Below are 7604 nucleotides of genomic sequence, written 5' to 3' on the forward strand. Positions count from 1 at the left end.
AGTCACCGCTTTTCCTCGCTTACAGGACGGTCCACCATCGCCATTAAGGATCTTAACGTCACACCATTTACGAGTCGCATCTTCCGGCTACGTAATTATCGTATGAATTAGTCATCCCTTCCAACGTCCTATCAACTACCACCACTATTTCCTTCTCTCTTTCTCTCTCTCTCTCCCCTCTTTCACTCTCTCTTTCTTCCCTCTCACTCTCTCTCTCTCTCTCTCTCTCTCTCTCTCTCTCTAAAGTTTCTTATGAATCTCCTGCTCCAGACATCCTCACAAACGCATCGCAGGAATTAAGAAGAGACTCTAGAACTCTGAGGAAAAAATTAGAATTTATTTGCCGTTGAGAGAACGAAGGATTTAACCGTCAATTATTTTTCTTAGCATCGCACGTTAATTACTTATAACCCAATTATTTCATCACCGATTATGCAACGATAAAAAAAGAAATTCCATGCTTAATGATAATAGCATCCATTAATTTGAAAGATTAATCATTGGTATGTAAATTAAAGAGAATCTTACAATCTATTAGTTTAAATGACTGTTATAAATTATAATGATACGTACGATGAAAATAATACAAAATAAAAAGTGACATAATGTAATAAAGAAGGTATTATTAAATCAAATACGATTATGATTAATTTGGAAATGTGAAGAATAGAGAAAAAAAGAAGTCATAAAGAATGTTTCTTTTAACTCGCAATATTCGAATATCTCGTAAGGAAATCTATCAAAAAAATGTTTTTACAAATGTTCTAAAGTATAAATTTATTTTTTTACTTTTTAATTGAATCATATATCTTTCCTTCACGAAAGTTCAGCAATTGATGTAAAATGATATAATTGTTGGATCATTATTTATCGTTAACTATCGTTTATTTTTATTAATAAAATAAAGAAAAACTTCATGATGCAAATACAATTTTTTTTATAAGTATCGTACAAAATATAAGAAAAAAATATAATCTCTGGAAATGTTTGAAATTTAAATTTGCAAAAGTTTATTCTTTCAAAAGTCAGCGACCAAGTCGTATAATGAAACTATTTTATGTGATATGCACCTGGCGTCTTTTTAAAAAGTAACTTGTCCATCTTTATTTTGAGACGCCGACGAAAACGATTTAAGTAAAAAAAGTTTTATTTCGCATCTATATAATAACTTTTGTCATTGAAATTTGATTTTTAAAGCATTTGACCAAGTTTTCCTGTTGTTCTCCCTTTTCTTTTTATATTGTTTTTCGCCATATTGTCATATACAACTACGCGAAAAAAATCCACTTTATAGTCTCTACAGTGAACGGTATAAATTTTTTTTTAAAGCTTGGTCTAACTTCAAAAGGTTTTACGCTTCTGAGCTATCGAAAAAAATATTTAAAATCCTGTTAAAATTTTTATCTGTATTTATGAATACTCTTTGAACAATGGTAGCCGTGATTGTTAAGCTATGCTCGTATTTTTCGTGTATTTATAATACAAATAAATATAATACGCTTAACGAATATTTGAAATTAACGAATTTTTCAAAAATAACGACTGACAAAATGCGAATACGAAGATAAGATCACCAGACGAATTTCTATTGCCTTTAAATCGTTATAAATTATTAATCTCGAATACTTTTAATTACCTTTGCCATAAATCCCTATCATGTTTTACTACTGCACATTTCCATTTTAGTTTCGGTATATCGTCGTCCCGAAACGATTCTACGATCTAGTTTCCGTGATTAATCGTAAAATTCATCGAGTCGTAGCGATTCTGACTGAGCAAAATATTCGACGATTCGTCAACACCATATCTCCTTAATATACGTATACTTACTTCGTTATCGAGAATGCAATTTATCCCGTAGTTGTAGACGAGCGAAAACATATAAGAAAAGGTGGAAAAAAAATGATGGAAACATTTCAGTGTAGATATGTCCATTTATTATACTCGTGCTTTAACTTTATTTTTGATCTTTTAGAAACAAAAAAAATATACCAACATGTATATGTGTGTGTGTCTATATATATATATATATATATATATATATATATATATATATATATATAAAGTTCCATTATCATAATTGAATTCTTCCAATCTACTGTTAAAATTAAAGTAATTCCTCTACCTCTCTCCACGAACGTTTTTGTTACAACTCATCGCCGAGGTTTTCAATTAACAAAATGACCATTTGTACAGACCAGCCATTAGACTCTTTCAAATATACGCATAGAACAAAGCAAAGACGAGCTTGTTTTTTGCATGCATTCTCAACAGTAACTCTTAATCCCCATGAGGAACTACCCCTTTGCCACTCCCAAAGGTGGCCATTTTCCGAAGTGGACCAAACCTTCAGTTAGTACGGTCGAACCGATAAAACGAGCAAAGAACAATTCCCGTGTGTCTCATCGGCACTATTTCAGCTCGTAAATTATGAACGGTCAAACGAATCGATGTAAGGTGAACAATTCCAACAAGAAAAGAAAAAAAAGAGGATATTAATGTTATAAAAGATATGGGAGATATTATGAAAAGGGAAAAAAGGGACTAGAAAAGAAGAAAAGAAAGGGAAAGTTTTTTAAATAAAGATTTTTATAATATGGGAAAATTGAAACATATTAAAACGCTTAGGAACCCAGAGTAAAATAAAGAGAACATATGAAAAGAGAGTAGTTGTACGGTCTTCATCATTTTCTTTCCCAAGAGAGACAAAGTGAGAAAAAACTAAAGCGAAAGATAGAAGAGGAAGAGAGAAAGAAGAGGAAAAGAGAAAAGCAGAAAGAGATAGTCAGTGGTTTGGGCCTGGCAAAATGCAGACATTCGAGCAAGCACACCCTTGGGCAGGAAGATTACGTTAGTTTCATTCTCTGTCTTCTTTCCACATCTTTATCTCTTTTTATTCGTTCTCTCTTTCTCTCCCGATTCGTTTCTACATCCGTTCGCACATCTCGAATTTTCTCTTCGACCGTTCTTTTCTCGGATGTTCCTTTCTCCCATCTACTTCTACACTGTTCGTACCGACACTGCCATTGAGAGTTGATAAAAGCGAGAACAATCGACATGAACAGAGAACGACGTCGACTCTACGTACCAACGAATTGACCGCTTCGTGGTTCGACGTCAGGATATTTTTGCAGGAGCACTCGAGGTAGACAAAGGCTGACAAGCAGTAAAAAAAAAGAATCGATTTGGGTGCGTGTGTATGTGTGCATATGTGTATGTGTGTGTATGTATGTTCTACAATAGAGAAGGAGCGAAAGAAAATAGTCTGACTTAAAAATATTTCGTATTGATCACGCATAAACGCATACTTTCTATATCATAAATTACATAATTTATATAACAATATACCTAAAAAAAGAAAAAAAAAAGATATACAATGTTGTAACTTTTCTCAAACATTTACATATATGCGTCATTATGTGAATTATTTTTTCTTTTTCTTTGTCTCTCTCTTTCTCTCTCTCCCTCTCTCTTTCTCTCTCTTTTTATCATATCTTAAACATTTTCTTATAAAAATTACTGATAATATTAAATTCAATTAATTTCGAGTAGTAGTCTTATGCGGTCTGCCTAACCGAGCAACTAATTAAATTGACTTTGTCGTGGAAGGGCAGATCGAATCGGCAAACCACAGAATTGCGAATGTTTCTCTATCTCTTTCTCTCTCTCTCTCTGTTCGTCTCTTTCTCTCCGTCTCTTTCTGTCACTCTAACTCTATCTGCCCCTTTCTCTTTCCGTCTGCTCTTAAGTGCGAGGAAAATACTCTCGGCAAGATTTCGGCGTCAGGCAGATTAATCCTTTGGTTTAAGACAACCACCAAGTAGTTAAGGACATTAAACGAGAAACAAAAAGGGTATATATTTACTTGGAAAATCTCCTGAGAAATCACGATTATTTCACAAATCGTTTAATTTTTGTATATGTGAGTGTGCGTGTTTATGTATTTGTGCGTATAATAATCTTTTCATCTATTCTTTTTTAATTACGTACTTATCTATTATACATCGATAAGATCAAATAATAAAATCCAATAGAATTGGTTTGCCATTTTTGTTGAAGGGGCGAAGGAAGTGACAAAGATTAAACAGTATTGGCAACTATTCTTTTTAAAAATAATTGCTTTTTTGTTATTTACTTTTCCTTTAGCTTAGTAAAAGATAAGTTTCGGATGTAGACATTTATCAAATTAAGCAACCAAAGACGTTAATGATATCAACAATTTTGTTCAATCATTCTACGTCTAATACTTCTATTTGATTTACTGTCAATTCGCCTTACCGATCCTTTCTAGAAGACTTTAGTACAATAAATTGCATTAATTATTGCCTAGTTGAGATATCTTCTTCACTTTATCGATCACTCTTTCTCTCTCTCTCTCTCTCTCTCTCTCTCTCTCTCTCTCTCTCTCTCTCTGTTTATTCCATAAAAGAAAATATCCATGATATTCGCATATATTTAGAATATTCTAAGCAACACTTACGAACATATATGATAAACATGCTAAATATTCCAAATATCTTAGATCCACTATCTTAGATTTAATTTTAATAATGTCTTCAATGTAACATGTTATTTATATAGTACATTCTTTTCTTATAGAAAGAAAATAGTCCCACTAGACGTCACTAATGATTCCCATTGTACACTAACGACGCGCAATGCACACTACCGACTTCATTGAATATGTCGTCACTAATACATACGAATACGATTCAAACAGCAATACGGCTGTACAAGTATAGCTATATTGCTGTCATAATTACAGCTAGAGTCGTTTATTAAATTAATCGACAAATTATAAGAATGCGCGGTTCTGTTAAAAGGGAAGGAAAGACCGAAAAAAAGGGAAAGAAAAAAATTGAAATTATTCTAACGAGAAGGCACGTAACGTCAAAGTAATTTCACTGCGGTTTCTACATGAAACGAACGGTAACGCAATATGTAACGCGTTCCTCGTTCTCGCTATACTATAATAACATTAAACGCAAGCTTAACTGTGAATAACAATATTAGAAACTTTGTAATCCACGTCGTTCTGCGAAGTATCTGAGATTCCTTTATCGTATCTACGAAAGTGTGTTCTTCCTTGATGAAGTTAATACCATGGCTTACGATCAGAGTTGATTCTTGATGTCTAAGCAAGTTTAATTTCCAGATCACGTTTACTTTCGTATTATCAATTAGATAGACTTTGGATACTTGAAACAATTTAGTCGTTTAATCAAATAAAATTGAATTACGGACGACACTTTAACTTTTCATATATCTTCTTTCTTTCTCTCTCTCTTTCTCGCTCGCTTATACTCTTTGCCTGGATAATAATAAAAGACTAATAATAAAACGCAAGAGAAAGAGAGAGAGAGAGAGAAAGAAAGAAAAAGGGAGATAGGGACCAACCAGAAGGTAGTTGAATTCGTTTGGTATAATAAAAACATTTAGCAACTAGCACCATTTCATGCCGTTAATCATCCTTGCACGAATGGAGAGTAAAATTTCTAGCTCGGTTCGCTGAAAAGCATACTGGCCGATAGAAGTTATAGGTACTGTGCAATGAAAGAGGAAGAATGAAAGAAAGAGAGAGAAAGAAAGAGAAAGATACATATATATATATAGACAGAGAGAAAGAGAGAGAAAGAACATCCACCGGAGTAAAGCCGGAATGAAAGGAAAAAGATGGCGAGGGAACGGGAAAGCGTAAAGAAAATTTACGATTGGCCAATGCGCCGGAACGTTCTTACTACGAGTAATCGATAATGTTTTACTGCTTTTCTCTTCAAACTCTACGACGAAGATCGATCGTTCGACATCGATATAGCTTCATAGAATCCGTTTCACCTTCCTCTCACTACCCACTACTTATTCCTCTTATAATTTTAACATTTGGACAAAAAATAAAGATGAATATAAAAAACGAATAATGAAAGAGAGAGAGAAGAAAAATTCAGGATTCTATGGAATTAGAAGGAACGTTTGAAAAAAGAAAAATTCTATTCCAAACGAGCTACGATTATCGGTATTCGAACGTACCGTTTTTTTTCTTTCTTTCTTTCATTCTCTCTCTCTCTCTCTCTCTCTCTCTCTCTCTCTTTATTTCTGTCTCTCTCTTTTTCTTTCTGTCTGTCTGTCTTTCGTTACAACGAAACAAACTCTTCTTCGCTTTTTTTTTCGCGAAGCTCGACGCGAAAACTTTGCGAGTTTCACGAAACAGCCCGACCGCACAAAGTTTTCTTTCAGGCATATTGCGAAATCGCATTTCGAACTTCGCGGGGTTGCGGCTGTTTCTTCGAATAAAAACGATTCAGCGCGAAGGCACGAACAGCGACAAGGATATCGTTAACTTTCTCGGTGTTTCGTTGAAACTTTATTTAAAAAGCTAGCAACGCCTCAAGAATAATGTAAATATATACCTATATATGTTAAATTATTATTCTATAAAAGTAAGAAACTTTTTAAAAATCTAATAAATATACTTAGATTTATCTATGAATTATAATCATAGTAGAAGAAAGACAGAGAGATTAAATTAAGAAAACGATTCGTGTTGATAAATTTGGAATAAATACTATAGCAGAAAAAAAAAGAAACAAGGAATAGAAGCAAGTATTTCACATATCGTAAAGTATTACTTCAACTTCTTGGAAACTTTACATCGTTATAAGAAAGTGTCGGAACATATAGAGGTAATATGGAAATTATGATGTCCTGAAACTTCTAAGTTGGTAAGTTACTTACTATATTGGACCCTTAATAAATTAAAATCATATATTGATAGATATATTACGTGTCCGTTATGATAAAATTAAAAGGTACGAATATAAGATTTATTTATTGAAACAAATTGAATATATAAGGCTTATGTATAGTATATTTTAACTAATAAAAATATCGTAGAATTTATTAAATTTCGTAAATACTCCAAATTAATCAGTAGTATAACCTTTTAAAGACATTCAATTATTTTCGTTTCTATATGTTAATAATAATGTCTATCCATCCATTAGTATAGACTACAAGAAAACACAATATCAATTATATTATGACATATATGCTCAATGAATGTTATTACGATATAAAATCGAGAACATTTGAATATCTCCAAAAAATAATGCTTTTAGTTTCTAAATATTCCAAATAATCAATTGCGTTAGGTTGTAAATATTCTAAATTCTTATTATCTAATATAATAAACCGAAGAATAGTAAATTCAAAATCAGGACATAATACCAAATAAATCTAGTATACTTTAGCAAAACTAAAAAGTAATCGTTATAAACACCCTAAATCCTTATTAATTATATATTAGTAATAACGACCATACTGAAGTTCGACTAAAAGGATTTATTAGTTCGATTTTAAATAAAGTTCAGACAAACTTTTTCGAATATATGCATTATGCATTATTCATGTATTCGTAAAAGTATATGATTACGTATTCTCTCTCTCTCTCTCTCTCTCTCTCTCTCTCTCTCTCTCTCTCTCTCTGTCTATTACTAATTAAAATTAAAAAAAAAAAAACGCGATTTATAGTTATAAAAATATTTTATCAATAGATATTACAATAAATAATCGTAGAATCTCTGAAAAAAATTAGTTTCTTCGGTTCT

This window comes from Vespula vulgaris, chromosome 4 (assembly GCF_905475345.1).
Source record: "Vespula vulgaris chromosome 4, iyVesVulg1.1, whole genome shotgun sequence".
NCBI lineage: Eukaryota > Metazoa > Arthropoda > Insecta > Hymenoptera > Vespidae > Vespula > Vespula vulgaris.